This window comes from Bidens hawaiensis, unplaced genomic scaffold, assembly GCF_021521415.1.
Source record: "Bidens hawaiensis isolate Kalapana, Puna unplaced genomic scaffold, B.hawaiensis_p1.1 tig00034732_1, whole genome shotgun sequence".
NCBI classification, from domain to species: domain Eukaryota; kingdom Viridiplantae; phylum Streptophyta; class Magnoliopsida; order Asterales; family Asteraceae; genus Bidens; species Bidens hawaiensis.
In genome coordinates, this window is record NW_027496035.1 from 114,987 (window position 1) to 130,995 (window position 16,009).

A 16,009-nucleotide genomic window follows, 5' to 3' on the forward strand; every position below is an offset into this window, starting at 1 on the left:
AAACAGTAATGAGTTAGCATCTCCTTATCCATCAAAGATAGTATCAAGGTGCTATCCTTTGTATATTTATCAACTCCATTTTTCTTCGAATACTGTGCAACGTTTACAACCATAATATTCTAAGACCTTTAAGTATCATGCTAGCTTCGTCTACAAACTTATTGATCTCATTATGAATTTATTGTTGATGTGCGTCGGATAACCCTCACAACGAAGCTTTAATTAAAATGAAAATCCTAACCACACACAACCGGCAGGTGTACCGGTCGCAAGTAATATCTCTAGGAAGTCCGAGTATCGAACACGAAGACACGAAAGACGCTAACGATTACGACCCTAGACACGACCTACCTAAGAATAATAATTAATTAATTTTTTATTTTTAAATTTGTTTTTATAAAATGACTTAACTGGACTGACTGACCTAACTGACAAAAGTTACCAAAAATAGAAAACTTAACGGAAAACTGACGGTGTTAACTTCGGATGGGAGAAAAACGTCTACCTAGGTCGGAATCAAATTGTAGGTCTAACAAGCTAATGGATTGGATGACTTCAAGACACCGGTCCCTAAAGATGACACGACTAAGGATCGCTCGGGCTCACTGGATTACCTCTCGGTCTCACTCAACAAGCCTAAACTACTCAAAATCGGCTAAAACGACCAAACCAGGAAATAATTGCTAACGTGTTCTAATGAAGGATCACCTCTCGGTCTCACCAACACTCGACCCTAATGGTAATGAATACTACACAACCAAGGATAGAGGAACAATTCAACTTAAACCAAAATAGATCAACTAGTCGCTCAAAACACCTAAACTGACAAGAAACGAACTCGCTCTCGCGCAATCCCTATTCTAGCATGCAAAGGCAATGAGACGACCCTACTTCCTATCACCTCTCGGTCTCATAGAAGGTGTCTAACCGCTGTACTTAATCCAATAAATCATGCAACAAAACCCTACGGTGGTACCTACCGCAAACAAACCCTAAACACAAAGTCTAGAATCAAACAATGCACTGATCAATCAATACAAAACTAATTAATCAACACACGGGGTTGATGCAATAAATCACCAAAATTTCCAGCCCTTAAACACAACCTATTTCATGTCTAAATCAAACTTTACAATAACAATTCAAGTCTATCAATCAAACAATCCATAAAACCTAACAAGAATCATCATTCCTTGGTAGAACTAACAAGATTAGCCGAGCATAATTTTTGGACAGCAGCAAACACTTAATAAAACCATTATTAAACTCATACCAATCATCTTAACAAACATCCAATGATCAACACTAATCATAAACAATTCAATCTCTCAATCAAGTACAAAACTAGTTAACAATTAAACAAGAGAATTAAAGTTGTTGAACAATATTATGAAAGAAAGGATATTGGGTGTTCCGGGCTGCTGTTATTGCTGCTGTTGCTGGTGCTGTTGCTGTTGTTGTGCTGCTGTTGATGTTGTTGTGCTGCTGTTGATTCCGTCCAGCAGCCCTATTTGGCTGATTAGGGTTTTATTTTTTTATATAATATAATATAATATGGTCTTGGGCCTCCATGATGCATACGGGTCGGGCCTTGAGCTTTGTCTTGAACTTGTATGCGTAAAAGTCTCGTAAAAAGCTCGAAAAGTCCCGGTTTCTTCCTTTCTTTTACCCAAAACCTACAAGATTAATAAATGTATGTAAAACCTATCTAAAACGAGTAAAAACACATAAAATATAATATATTACGTAGATAAAAGGTGCGGAAAATACGTGTGTTTTACAACACATCAAATATCCCCACACTTAAGACTTTTTCGTCCCTGAAAAAGAATACTACACAGGATCATACCCGAGTTCAACCGACAACTCTTGGTTTTATTTATTTATTATTATTAATATATATTTTTTTCTTTTTAAAATATTATAACAAGTGACCCGTTACCCCTTCCAACTTTCACCTAATAAGCTAGATCAGGTCGATTGCCGGTATTGCTGTCCACTTTAAACCCATGCCCCTAATACTTTCCAAGGCAAATAAGGCGTGACAATTCTATTAATTTGTATGACTAAGTGGAACCCACACCTAATAGCCCTGCTGCCACTTCACCAATTCCATTATGGTTTTACCGGGCCGAGCCACCCCAACTTGACTTAAACCTATTGCCACATGATTAAAACATTTCGACTCATTTACAATCCTATAAACTCTAGCTTGGTCAAGATCGACCGACATTAGTTTCTTTCATGGTGGTTTTGATTTAAAATATTTTTTTTTCTGCCTTTTGGCTTTTTGCATTTTTTTTTATTTTTTTTAATACCATGTTAGACGAAACTACAGAAATGCATCAAGGCTCAGGTCTGCGCCACTGCGCAACAGAGGGCCGAGCAAAACTGTCTTCTACTAGCATCAACGTTCAGGTCTGCGCCACCGCGCAACAAAGTACGGAGCTTCACAGGAATAGACACATATACAAAAGATTATACACATAATATACAGATGATCATGTGACTCGAGGCTTGAGTATGACCCGACTTTTCATTCCAGTCCTGTCAAGAGCTTAGTTAAACAAACAAAACCCATAAGATGTTTCCCACAAAAGCCAGGCCATTTAAAAGGTTCAATTAGGTCAACAACCAAACTGCCCTTTCATTCTTAAAGGCTGAGCCTACCGACACACGATTACTGAGTCTAAACCGTTCGGTTACCATACATTACGTGCGGGTCTAATGGGCACTGTTCTTATTTATTATATATATGTATTTTGAAAACACCAAGAAGTTAAAAAAACAACCACTACTCGGTAATATATCATTTCCTGTTTAACGTAGAGAAAACAAATTTCAAGGGACTATTTTTCAAATTTTTTTTTTTTTTTTAAATTTTCCTACAACTAAGAAAAATAAACCCTATCCCCACACTTAGAACGAAATCGTCTTCGATGAGTATAAGGGAAAGAATAAAATAAAAATAAAAACATAAAATAAAAAGATAATATACAAGAGTAAAAACAAAGAACGGGTTACTCCCCTGGTTTGTGTGCAGAATCTTCAATAGCTGAGTAGTGTCCAAACGACCGTATAGCATTTCATTCGCGGCCGCAACCTCGGGAAAACCTGTTCCACAACGCCACCATAGCTACTATGCGCATAATATAACCTGCAGAAGCTCAAACTCGCTCGCATGTAGCAGCGTATATAACGGAAAACAAAAACATAAACAAATAAACATATTTTTGTGTTTTTTTTTCAATAATGGAACACCCCTTAAATCGACCGACTCGAATGTAGATTGAGTACGAGCGGTTTCATCTTGGAACATCCTGAAATAGACAAAACAAATAAAACAGATAGCACAAACATATAACAAAAATACAAACTCTACAACTCGTGCAGTCTCCCGAGGGATGCATCCACACGTCTACATCTCGGAGATTGGGTCAAGGTAGAATACCTCGACCGTCTGATCAGTCATCGGCCCACCAATGTAGTGCATCAGTCTATCACCGTTCACCATAAACGTCCCGCCTTTATCCTTTATCTGAACAGTGCCGTCCGGGAAAACCTCAGTAATCATAAACGGACCTGACCAACGGGATCTCAACTTTCCCGGGAATAGCCTCAACCGGGAATTATACCATAAAACCATATCCCCACACTTAAACTGGTCAATACCCTCTAACTTACGATCTTGCAGTTCCTTCACCTGCTGCTTATAACAATCTGACTGCGCGTAAGTACGGTCCCGTAACTCCTCCAACTCAAGCAACTGATGAACACGATGAACTCCGGTAGATAACTCAGAATCAGAGGAAAACGACTCAATGTCAGCATCAGGGGGGTGTTCAGTCAAGGTGACAATCTCAACCTCCGGGGTCTCCCTATCTAGGATATGTGTGTCTGAGGCGGGGCCTCCACCGGGGTTACTGGAAAACTCCCCCACATGAGTCATGATCGTATCAATGAAGCATAGGGAGTCATCAGTCGATTTGGGATGCTTAGATGACTGTCGAACGTCAAACGTGACGTTCTCATCCCCGACTCGAAGGATCAGTTTGCCATCGCGAACGTCGATCAACGCATGTGCGGTGGCAAGAAAAGGTCTGCCCAAAATGAGTGGAACATTATCATCCTCATTCATGTCAAGAATAACGAAGTCCACCGGGAAAATGAACTTACCAATGCGAATGAGCATGTTCTCAACAATCCCACGCGGATACTTCAAGGAACGATCAGCAAGCTGGATACTGATATTGGTAGGCCTCGGTTCGCCTAAACCCAGCTTGCGATACACAGAATACGGCATGAGATTGATACTGGCACCAAGATCAGCCAGCGCATGAACCATTGTATCATCACTCAAGGTGCAGGGAATTGTGAAACTCCCTGGATCAGCTCTCTTCTCTGTTAGCTTCCTCTGTAAGATAGCAGAACAATTAGCACTCAAAGGGGTGGAAGCGGCCTCAGCCAACTTTTCCTTATTCGAAAGAATATCCTTGAGGAACTTCGCGTGTTTAGGCATCTGAGTGAGTTCCTCAAGGAATGGGATATTAAGGTAAAGCTGCTTCAGAATATCAAGGAATTTGGAGTTCTGCTCCTCATCTTTATCTCTACGGACTCTCCCGGGGTATGGCAATCGGGGTTTGTAAACTCTCGGTGGCTCGCTCGGTGATTGCTGTCTCTCGGCCTGTGCTGAACTCCCTGGGATGCTCCTCTGATGCACCTGGGCCGGCGGGGACTCCATCTGAATCTCCTCATCCACCTGCTCCTCTCCATCGACTGCAGGATCCTCGACGACTTCTCCTCTAGATCTCTGCTGAATCATGGGCTCATCTCGTGCCCCTGCACCGCTCCTCGTCGTCACAGCCTTCACGAATCCTCTCGGGTTTTGCTCGGTATTACTCGGTAGCGTACCCTGCGGCCTCTCATTTAACCAACTGGCAATCTCCCCCATCTGCCGCTCGAGATCCTGAATTGACGCTGCCTGATTCTTCATGAATTGCTCGTGTTCGCGGAACTTCTCCTGCGTCTCCTTGTGTCGGGAATCCCCTCGTGCCATGAGCTGTGACAACATCTGTGTTTGCTGCGCCATCATCTCCTCCAATGTGGGCTTCTTCTCCCCACTGCTCGCTCCTTCGCCCGCATCCTGAAATAAACTCCGGCGTTGCTAAAAACCGGACTGGCTGCCGCTCCTCCAATTGGAGTTCTGATTGCCTCTCCATCCCGAATTATAAGAATTGGAAGAATTTGGATTTCGGTTTGGATTTCCTATGAAGTCTACAACCTCCTCCTGCGAACTGACTGGGCACTGAACGGTATCATGCCCCCCTCTGCAGATCTCACACAACTTACTCTTCGTCTGCATGTCCTTTACCATCTTCGCCAACGCCTCGACCTGTGCCGTTAGTGCGGTGGTCATGTCCACCGAATGGATGCCTCGTGAGATGGAATCGACGGTCTTACCTCCTCTGGCGGGTGGTCTTTGGTATCCCTCATAGCTAGCCCATTGAATAAGGCGATACACTCATCGGGGTCCTTTGTTGTCAACAGATTTCCTCCCGCCGCCGTGTCGAGCATACTCTGCATCGCATACGTCACTCAATTGTAGAACTTTTCGACGACCGCCCAATCTTGCAAGCCGTGGTTGGGGCACAGCACTAATAGATTCTTGAACCGCTCCCAGGTCTCGTAAAAACTCTCGGTGTCCTCCATTTGAAAAGAATGTATCTGGTTACGCAAACGAGCGGCCTTAGCCGGAGGATCGTACTTCTCGAGAAATTGGGTCTGCATGGCAGCCCAAGTGGCTATGGAGCCCTGTGGGAGGGACTCGAGCCACAGACTCTCTTGATCAGCGAGAGAAAACGGAAAGACGCGGAGCTTAACGGCGTCTTCGGAAACGCCCGCAAGATGGAAAGTGTCGCAGATACGCACGATGCGGGTGAGATGAGAGTGCGGGTTCTCATGAAGCAACCCGTGAAACTGAGCAGAATGAGCAATGGTATTTAGAATGTTTGACGGGATCTGCCAGTTCGTCGCAACTCCAATGGCGGGTGGTGCGATGCTGGATCTCGCGCCAGCATTGGCCGGTCGGGCCCGGTCCGCAACTGTCCTTCTCGGTGGTGGAATGTCGCCCATGATCCTATCCCTATCGTCGGGGTCAACGGATGAAGAAGTGGATGAAGGTGAAACGGGACGACGTCTCTCACGAAACTCTCTCTTTGGCTCGGGAAATGCTTCCGTGTCGGGTGGTCCTAGAGATCGAGTCTGTCGCATAAAACTATAATTAGGAATAATATTATCTAAACTATTCTAACAAATAAGCAAAATAAAACAAAAATAATTACATGTAGCACAAAAGGTAAGTCCTAACTCGGATTGCTCTCAAACGCCTAAAACCGTGTCCCCGGCAACGGGGCCAAAAACTTGATGTGCGTCGGATAACCCTCACAACGAAGCTTTAATTAAAATGAAAATCCTAACCATACACAACCGGCAAGTGTACCGGTCGCAAGTAATATAACTCTAGGAAGTCCGAGTATCGAACACGAAGACACGAAAGACGCTAACGATTACGACCCTAGACACGACCTACCTAAGAATAATAATTAATTAATTTTTGATTTTTAAATTTGTTTTATAAAATGACTTAACTGGACTGACTGACCTAACTGACAAAAGTTACCAAAAATAGAAAACTTAACGGAAAACTGACGGTGTTAACTTCGGATGGGAGAAAAACGTCTACCTAGGTCGGAATCAAATTGTAGGTCTAACAAGCTAATGGATTGGATGACTTCAAGACACCGGTCCCTAAAGATGACACGACTAAGGATCGCTCGGGCTCACTGGATTACCTCTCGGTCTCACTCAACAAGCCTAAACTACTCAAAATCGGCTAAAACGACCAAACCAGGAAATAATTGCTAACGTGTTCTAATGAAGGATCACCTCTCGGTCTCACCAACACTCGACCCTAATGGTAATGAATACTACACAACCAAGGATAGAGGAACAATTCAACTTAAACCAAAATAGATCAACTAGTCGCTCAAAACACCTAAATCTGACAAGAAACGAACTCGCTCTCGCGCAATCCCTATTCTAGCATGCAAAGGCAATGAGACGACCCTACTTCCTATCACCTCTCGGTCTCATAGAAGGTGTCTAACCGCTGTACTTAATCCAATAAATCATGCAACAAAACCCTACGGTGGTACCTACCGCAAACAAACCCTAAACACAAAGTCTAGAATCAAACAATGCACCGATCAATCAATACAAAACTAATTAATCAACACACGGGGTTTATGCAATAAATCACCAAAATTTCCAGCCCTTAAACACAACCTATTTCATGTCTAAATCAAACTTTACAATAACAATTCAAGTCTATCAATCAAACAATCCATAAAACCTAACAAGAATCATCATTCCTTGGTAGAACTAACAAGATTAGCCGAGCATAATTTTTGGACAGCAGCAAACACTTAATAAAACCATCATTAAACTCATACCAATCATATTAACAAACATCCAATGATCAACACTAATCATAAACAATTCAATCTCTCAATCAAGTACAAAACTAGTTAACAATTAAACAAGAGAATTAAAGTTGTTGAACAATGTTATGAAAGAAAGGATATTGGGTGTTCCGGGCTGCTGTTATTGCTGCTGGTGCTGCTGCTGTTGCTGTTGTTGCTGCTGCTGTTGCTGTTGTTGTGCTGCTGTTGATGTTGTTGTGCTGCTGTTGATTCCGTCCAGCAGCCCTATTTGGCTGATTAGGGTTTTATTTTTTTATATAATATAATATAATATGGTCTTGGGCATCCATGATGCATACGGGTCGGGCCTTGAGCTTTGTCTTGAACTTGTATGCGTAAAAGGCTAATAAAAAGCTCGAAAAGTCCCGGTTTCTTCCTTTCTTTTACCCAAAACCTACAAGATTAATAAATGTATGTAAAACCTATCTAAAACGAGTAAAAACACATAAAATATAATATATTACGTAGATAAAAGGTGCGGAAAATACGTGTGTTTTACAACACATCAATTGTTTGGCGAATAATATATGGAAAATATAATGTCACTCGAAGTAGTGAGTTTGTTGGAGTAAGAGATCAATACGCGAACGGAGACTGCGAGGAAAAACTCACCTACCTCCATGCATGAAAAGTGTCACACTTATGAGTGAGTCATCAATAAGCGCCTCAATTTCGTGAGCCTATGGCCAAGTGTAATGTGGGTGACTCAGGACGTGACACGTGTCCTGCTGAGTCACCTGAAACATGCTATACATAGAAACGTCGGATGACTAGTTTTGAGACACCGAGAATCCGACCTATTGACGTGAGGTCGAAGACTCACTCAAAAATAAACCAATTACAACTAAATAGATAGCGGTAAGTGGGTATCGAACACGAGGAGTTTTTGAAAAATATGTTAATAAGTAGCTTAACAATTAAACTAATATTAAAAAGTAAATGACAAAAGTAATTTTCAAGTTGATTTTTGATTTGATTTTAAGAACTAAATTAACTAACACGAAAGTTGTAAACAATTTATCAAGCAAGTATTTCTCTTGGAATTCTGGTTAACACGCAACACTCTTGTTTAAGTTCAATGGATAAATCGTAATATCTTGATTTTGTGTAAATGTAATTGTTTGTGATTAATCAAGAACTAAGTACTCGGATTACTAGAACGCGAGGTTGTTACTTGTTAATCAATCAATACGTTTTTAACCCTAATTCCTTCTACTAAATCTCAATTGTCAACAATACCAAGAACGTATAGAACGAAACTAGGTTGAAACAATATGGACAAGTTACAAACAATCAAACAAACATCATAATTATACTAACATCACAATTAGATAATCAATCCAAATGCAAGAACAATAAACAAAAGTGTTTTGTAATTAACCTTACATCCAAGAGAAATACCAAGAGAAACTAGCCACTCATGGTTTGAGAAATCATCATAACATCAATTGTATGCAACATCAAACGAATAAAACACATCAAATAATGATTACCAATCACCAAAGATAATGATTCCACCCCCAAAATCGTCCCCCCGTGGCCAAATAATTGACATAGTGAGCATACCACCGTGCGGTTGAAACAACAAGCAACTGTTCATCCGGAAATTTCTCGTTTATCTCAATCGGATCATCAACACCATCAAGGATAATCCATGATAAGTGATCTGTTACTACATTCTCACAACCCTTCTTGACACGGATTTCAAGGTCAAATTCTTGTAACAATAACACCCATCGAATCAAACGCGGTTTTGCATCTTTCTTTTCTATCAAAATCGAACCGCACTATGATCTGCATACACCACAACTTTACTTCCCAAAATATATGAACGAAACTTATCTAAGGAATACACCACCACAAGCAACTCCTTTTCGGTGGTAGTATAGTTCAATTGTGCCTCGGATACAGCTTTACTCGCATAATAAATCACCACTGGTTTCTTATCCACTCTTTGGCCCAAAATCGCTCCAACCGTGCTATCACTAGCATCACACATAATCTCAAACGGCTTTGACCAATCCGGTGATTGTAAAATTGGTGCTAGCACTAACTTCTCCTTCAAACTGTCAAACGCTTGCAAACAATCATTAGTAAACTCGGACATCCTTCAATAAGAGATTACATAAAGGTTTTGAAATTTCACTAAAACCTTTAATGAATCTCCTATAGAATCCAGCATGTCCCAAAAATGATCTCACCCCTTTAACATTTTTCGGGGGTGGCAAAGATGAAATTACTCTAATCTTTGCTTGATCAACTTCCATCCCCCCTACTTGAAACCCCATGACCTAACAAAATACCTTCTTGTACCATGAAATGACTTTTCTCCCAACTTAACACCAAGTTTGTCTCAACACACCGTTTTAAAACTTTTTCTAAATCATTGAGACAAGACTCGAAAGTTGAACCAAAAATAGAAAAGTACTCCATAAAAACCTCAAGTGAATCCCCAACCATGTCTGAAAATATGCTCTTCATGCATATTTGAAAAGTGGCCGGGGCATTACACAACCCAAAAGGCATCCTTCTAAAAGAAAAGGTGCCGTATGGACAAGTCAAGGTAGTTTTGTGTTGGTCATCAGGATGTATTGCAATTTGATTATACCCCGAATACCCATCCAAAAAACAATAATATTTTTGACCCGAAAGGTTTTCAGTTATTTGATCAATGAATGGTAATGAAAAATGGTCTTTTGAGGTGGCGGTATTTAATTTCCTATAATCGATGCGCACTCGCCACCCGGTTACCGGTCGAGGGGCGATTTGTTCACCTTTATCATCTTTTATTACCTGGATGCCGGATTTCTTGGGAACTACCTGTGTCAGCTCTCACCCATGAGCTGTCTGAAATGGGATAAATGATCCCTGCATCCAACCACTTGATTACCTCCTTTTTCACCACTTCCCGCAAGTTCGGGTTCAATCTCCTTTGAGTCTCCCTTATTGGTTTAGCCTCCTCATCTGTAATTATTTTATGCATAACAATAGAAGGACTAATACCTTTTAAATCCACAAGCATCCATCCAATGGCTGCTTTATGTGCTTCCAACACCTTCACTAATGCCTGCTCTTGCTCTTCCTCCAAATTTGAAGCAATGACAGCCGGGAGGGTTTCATTCTCCCCTAAGAACACATACTTCAAATGACTTGGAAGCTCCTTCAACTCCACCTTTGTTGGACACTCCAAAGATGGTTTGGTATCCGAATTGATTTCTTTTTCCAAACTCTCCCATTGATGTGTCCATGGTGGTCTTCCCTCTTGTAGAGCTAAAGCATCCTGTTTTTGTTCCTCCATTCGCAAAGCACAAACGTGTACCTTTTCAGAATCATCACAAAGACAAGCCTCTACGCAATCCTCATCATATTCATGAGGATTACAATGATCCACCACATCTGCCAAAAAACATTCTTCACCACTCAAAGAATTAGCAACGTTAGTAAAAACATTTAAACGCATTTTTCGGTTGCCAAAGTCCATGTCAACGGTACCGTATCTACAATCAATGATTGCATGGGCCTTGTTTAAAAAGGGTCGACCCAAGATAACATTTTGTTGTTGACTTGAATCACCTGATGAATAATCCAAAACCAAAAAATCCACAGAATAATAAAGATCCTCTACCTTCACAATTACATCTCGTACGATTCCACGGGAAGTTTATGAGATAAATTGGCCAATACAACCATGGTCTCCACACGTTTCAAAGGACCAAAGTCGTATTGGTCATATAAACCCCCCGGGAGAATGCTCACTTCGGCCCCAAGATCCAATAACGCCCTAGACATTTGAAAATCACCCACTTAAATATTAATTAAGGGTGTTCCCGGATCTTGAAGCTTAGGAGGGAGATCTCCTTTCAAAACCGCACTTACCCGCTCGGTTAAATCTACCCGTTTAGGCACTTTTTGTTGCCTCTTTTGAGTGCATAATTCTTTCAAAAATTTTGCATATGCGGGTACTTGTTTTATTGCTTCAAGTAAAGGTAAATTCACTTTAACCTGTTTAAACACTTCCCACATTTCCTCCTTTTGAGAACCCCGTTTTAAAATTACATTTTTTCTTGCCCGGGTCAAGCAAAGCCGAAGGAAATGGAACTACATTTGATTCCACTTCCTTGTTTTTATCATTTAAAATTATGGCTTGACCCGAAGCTTGCAACGGTTTCTCAAAAGTGACATGTTTAGTGGGTTTGTTGGTTTTAATTTCATCATCATCACTTTCTTTACCCGTGATATCTTCCGCTTCACCTTCAACAAAAACCCGGTGACAAATTGGCTTTATAGTCTTTACCACTTCTCAACACACTAACATGATTAATAGGAACATTACGAGATGAATTATGAGAAGGGTTTACCTTGGTGTCGCTTGGAAACTGACCTTTGTTTTTCTTCAGTTCTGCCACTTCGGTTTCAAGTTGACCCATTTGTGTGGTCAATGATTGGATGGCCTTGTCACGAACCTCATTCTTTTGCATTCGGGCTTCATCAAGTTGATTCCTTTTCTACATGTCTTGTTGTATCAACTTTAACGTGTCCATCACTTCATTCCCACTTGATGAACTTTGACTTGAAGACCCGCTTTGACCACCACTCGTTCCTTGAATTGACCTTGACTTCCTTGATTGAAGTATTGTTGATGAGGAATAAAGTGGGTTTGAGAATTCCCTTGGAAATTAGGATTGAGTTGAGTTGATTGATTTCCATATCGAAAATTTGGATGATTTCTCAACCCGGGGTGGTAAGTGTTTGAGTTCATGTTATAATTCCGATTACCACCTCCTTGGCCTTGAATTGCATTTACCTCTTCAACTTGTCCTTCCACACCGGTACACGCATCACTTGCATGTCCCAAACCATTACAATTCGTGCACACATCATACACTTGATTGGAAGCTTGAGGTGTCTCATTATTAACCGCATGCCCTTGTGTTCTTCTAATTACCGGCCTTGCTCTTCTTGCGGTTTCAGCTTTTCTCTTTGATGTGACCGACATTTGCTCAAAAAATGCCCAATCATCTTGTTCATATTTGGTATCAAATGTACCATTTTTAATTGACATTAGATCCCTCTAATCTTTCGCATTCAACCCCTCATGAAAAGCATTTAATAACTCCCAAAGAGCTATACCATGGTGAGGACAATTTTTGATCATCATATTAAACCTCTCGAATGCTTCATGAAACATCTCACCAATTGTTGTTGGAGGCTTCTGAAACTTCGTCTCGCATAATTAGTCTTTTGGGCCGTGTAAAACTCTTCCAAAAACCTTTGTTGCATCTCGGCCCAAGTGTAAATTGATGCGGATGGCAATGTGTTGAACCATCTCTTCGCCTTATCCTCCAACGGAAATTGAAACAACACCAACTTAACCTCATCCGGTGAGAAACCTTGACCTCCAATCGTGTTGCAAACGGAGTCATATGCCTCCAAATGAAAATAATGTTCTTCCGTTGCTAGACCCTTATACTTTGGTAATCTTTGGAGCGCATTGGTTCTCACATCAAACGTTCTTCCACTTTGGTTTTGAGGAATAACCACCGGAGATGGGTTATTGGTGATGACTGGTCGAAAATGAGCTTCAATCCCCCTAACTATTTCTCTTGCATGTTGTCTTGGTACCCCCAATGGCACTCTCGGTTGGCCCATTTTCCGATAAACGGGCCTTTGTTGTGCATTTTTGTCACACCCCAACCAAAGGCGGCGGAACATGCCAAGGTGTAACGATTGTCCATAAGCACATGACACTAATTAAAGTGATAGTATTTAATAAACTCATTTCATTTCACAACATTGAAAATGTCACATAACAATTATCCATAAAATAACCATAAACAAGATATCACAAAATATGGCAAATTTGATATTGTTTATTTTTACTAATATCCTAAGGTCTTTGATGTCGTTTTCTTCACAATCATAAATCAACCAAGATGCAAACCTGCAATATTTCATAAAATAAAGTTTGTCAACACAAAGGTTGGTGAGCAATTCATAAGTTTAATCATATTAGTATATAATAAAGATAGCCACAAAACTTGCATACGAAACGATAAATAAAAGTGGTAATTTGGATAAATAGATATCGCTAAACACATTAGCGACACCTAGCTATAAGGGAATGCCAAATAGTCTAGGATTTTATAGTTATCGTTAATTGCATTACGTTAACGACACCTTGCTATAAGGGGATGCCAAATAGTCTAGGATTTTATAGTTCCACCAACCAAAAGCGATAAACACATAGGCATATAAGCATAGAACACCAAATCGAGCAATTATTTAGGTAAAGTATACAACTACGTTTGTGGTTTAAGATTCAAATATAAAGAATTTTGTTGAATAAGTATGAAATGTCACCCCCAAAATAAAAGATGGAAAATGGGGTATGAAGTACTCACCTTCAAGTAGTAAACTTGAAAGATGATAATTTGGAGATTTGTCGGAACGACGAGTTTAACGCACAATGCCTAAAAAGAAAAGAAGTCTTGAATTTAGAAAGGTTGTCTTGAAGGTCTTTAAACAAAATAAATGTTGAGAAATGTAAATAATTAAAGTTCAAGGTTTTAAAATGTAACTATTTAAGAATTTATAATAATAACCCTTTAAAAATGTAAGTTTGCTCGAAATCGGGTTAACGTATCTAACCTTAATATTTACTCAACCTATGTTAAGTAATAAGGTGGATAAAATGCAAGAATGCAAATCCTTTTGGAATAAAGATACTAAAACGGATTTTTTTATCGAGTGTTCGGGTTGTCGGTTCGGGTCTTGATAATTGGTCAAACCCAAAGTCAACTTTTCAAAATATTGAATGTTATGAGATAACTCAATAAAATTTAATAAGACTTAACCAAGTATGTAGTTCCATTGTTTTAGAACTAACAACGCACGTTAAGTGAGTGTTCGGTTTTGTCGGTCCAAACTTTGTTATGAGATCAAGTTGGATCCAACATTTCCAAGTACTTAAGAAAATATTTAAAAATCAATTTGTAACTATTTTTAAAGAAATATATAAGTCTTGATGGCTAAAAAAAACACACTTACGTGTCTTAAGCGAGTAAGAATCGGTTTGGTTTCCACATGTCCAAACACTAAAGAACTTGTATAATAACGTACAAATAAAAAAAATACTTTTAAGTTTTACAACCAAAAGTTAACAATAAAGTCTTTAAACAAAAGTTCGGTTTTCAGTTCGGATCGTGTTTCGGGTTAAGACCGAGGTAAGATTCTACAAACCCATAACCATAGAATTTGTAAAAATGATTTTAGAAACTTAGATCTAACAATAAGTATGTTTAAACAATTATTTAACAAAACTAGTAACAAAGTTCGGTTTACGGTTTAGAGCTATTTACGGTTAAACCGAAGCATAGACTCTTAAAAACCCATAACCATGGAACTTGTAAACATGACCAACAAACTAAAATAAGCAAGATTAATATGTATGAACAAGTTATATAGATGTATATATATCAAGGACACAAAGTCCTCCATGAAGCCTTGCCTTATGAGGTCCGAAACCTCACCGACCGGAATCGGAGAAGTAACTACCAAAGGTAAACAAGGGGTGTATATTATATATATGTTGCACAACCATAAACAAGTATTAATAAGGCAACATAAACTAATTAAGATGAAAGACTAAAAACCTTCAAGAACACTTAAGAAGATAACTTTGAATCTTTGATGTTTGAGAGAGTTTTTTTTTTTTTTGGAGTTGTAGCAAGGGAAAATGAAGAGGAAAGGTGGTGTATATATAGGGTAATGTTGGTGGTCAAATATGGGTGTGAGACACAAAAGTTTTCATGCAAAATGGATCAAGACAAAAACACAAAAAAAAAAAAAAATATAAAATAAATATATAAATAAATAAAAATAAAAATAAAGGTAGGATGTTTTCAAGACCCAACAAGTGTGAAACAATATTATAACATAAATCCATCATTTTGATTATAACATAAGCTTCGGTTTACAAATCGGGTCGGTTTACATAATAAACAAATACAAAAACGAATACAAACAAGACCCGAAATTGACGAATGTCACAATATTGTTGAAATTGTGGTTGGGGATTTGGTTCTTGAGGTTGTTGATATTGCGGTTGTTGTGGAACTTGTTGCAATGGTTGCGGTTGTTGTATTTGATTGACATGTGGTCCACCCCATTGTTGCACTTGTTGTTGCGGTTGTTGTTCGGGTACATACCCGAATTGCCCTTGAATCCTCAACTGTTTCCCATCAACCCCACTTGAATATCCTTCTTCGAACTCTTCATACCCTTCATTGCCATCACCATACCGTGGCCCACCAAACAATTGCGGCCCCGATCTTGGACTCGGTGAAATATGAGTTATGGGTGGGTCTTGGGAAAATGTGTATGGTTGTTAATAAAGTGGATTTTGTTGAGATTGGAAAGATGATTGTTGTGGTGAGTTTAATAATTGTCCTTGAATAGGCATGAAATTT

The 16,009-nt window shown here is 39.6% G+C and overlaps 1 pseudogene across 1 annotated transcript in view; it reads right to left on the bottom strand.

Annotated features, from left to right (window-relative positions):
• Nucleotides 1-10,839, bottom strand: part of LOC143586630 (uncharacterized) — a 36,717-nt pseudogene extending 25,878 nt beyond the window's left edge. Inside the window, exon 1 of the transcript XR_013144741.1 lies at nucleotides 10,432-10,839. The product of XR_013144741.1 is annotated as an uncharacterized LOC143586630 (transcript). The remainder of the gene's footprint in view (nucleotides 1-10,431) is intronic.
• Between the last annotated feature and the right edge of the window lie 5,170 nt (nucleotides 10,840-16,009).